The sequence below is a fragment of the Cyprinodon variegatus genome, unplaced genomic scaffold (assembly GCF_000732505.1).
Source record: "Cyprinodon variegatus isolate N-32 unplaced genomic scaffold, C_variegatus-1.0 Scaffold4926, whole genome shotgun sequence".
NCBI lineage: Eukaryota > Metazoa > Chordata > Actinopteri > Cyprinodontiformes > Cyprinodontidae > Cyprinodon > Cyprinodon variegatus.
In genome coordinates, this window is record NW_015155379.1 from 1 (window position 1) to 1,515 (window position 1,515).

At 37.2% G+C, this 1,515-nt stretch overlaps 1 long non-coding RNA gene across 1 annotated transcript; it reads left to right on the forward strand.

Annotated features, from left to right (window-relative positions):
- On the forward strand, window positions 1-1,301 carry LOC107081434. The gene is made up of 3 exons (XR_001481073.1): window positions 1-86; window positions 192-307; window positions 393-1,301. It is a non-coding gene; the product is annotated as an uncharacterized LOC107081434 (long non-coding RNA).
- Window positions 1,302-1,515: the final 214 nt, after the last annotated feature.

The following is a 1,515-nucleotide window of genomic DNA, read 5'->3' on the forward strand; positions in this document are numbered from 1 at the left end:
TTCAACGTGGCTGTGACTCGAGCCAAAGCTCTGCTGATCGTGGTGGGAAACCCCCTGGTATTGAATGCAGATTCTACCTGGGCCCGGTAATATTTCATATGCAAACGGTTGCAGACTTCAATATAATAGAAGTGAAATCAGAGCTTCCATAGAAGAAAATTCTGTTGTTTTTTCCTTTCTTTGTTTTTAAGCTTTATCGAGTACTGCAAAGAGGAAGGAGGCTATGAGGGCTTCACGCATGCTGAGGAAGATGAGGGGGAGATCGTAGCCAGATTGTCTGCACTCTACATCAGCATTGAGGCTCAGAGTAAAACCCATCTCATCTCCTCTCTTAAAAGAAAAATAAGCTGTATTTTCAAACAATGATGACACATTTTTCCTCTCTATTCCAGTTGAGACTGCCGAGAGTGTTGTCCAACAACAACTGGATCCTGAATGGAGGAACGACATGTGAGAAACCGGAAGAGAGACGATGTCCAGTGGGAAAACTTGAAGAGCATTATTACTATATAAATACAAATCACTGCTCGGCATTAAGAGTCAGTATTCATCTGACATGAGGTCAGGGAAGACATTTTAATTATCAGTAACAGCATTTGGCCAAAGATGAAAGTTACAGAGAAATGAATTGCACTTAAAGATGAAAAACATTTAAATATTCAGTCTTCTCAGGGTTCAAGTTTTTTTTATCTATATCACAGCTATTTATAAGTCAATAAAATGTATTAGTTGATTATTTGTGTGTTGAATCACAAAAAAAACTAAATCAAAGTGTGGCATTTAAAGAATATAAAACCTCAAATTACCATTACTCTAGCCTGTATTATGTCATAGCATGAAAATGCAGGATCTTTTTAAATAATTTTTCACAGCTGTTTAGTTGGGGCTTTTTCTGTCAAACCAACAAGGGTATGATGCATACTTCTTGTTTACCTTCACAAATAAATTTGTAAATCATGCAGTGCATTTGTATTCGGGGTGCTGTGTCAGAAGTTTTTACAACCATTTGTTGCATGTACTGGTGAAGATTCTCAGTTATCTAGGTCATAGTCATTCCAAAAAACAAAAACCATTGGACTCTGTTTAGCAAGTCTGCAGACATTTTGCTTCCCATCCAGGAAGCTTTTTCAATTCAAAATGTTTTGTTGCATGACTAAAGACTTTGCACAACTGTACTTGTACTGTACTGGACTTGAATGCACCCATTTTCCTTTGCAGATTTCCCCAGATGGATATTAAATTCAAATCTTTCCATAGGGGAAAAAAAAAACATATTCAGGATCGCTTTTGACTGGGCAGTTCTACCTGCCCGGTTATTAGAACTAATTTTAGCTGTACAGGTTATGCGAAAAAGAGAATATGGATAAGTTCCCTTGGAGAGACTAGAATGTAAAGAATAACATTTGCAGCCAATGTATATGATTTGCCATTGCGTGGTTTCTCTTGATGCAGTTCTTCCAGCTCAATTATTATTAAATGGATGTTAACAGTCCTTTAAGGCCTATATACTGGTTC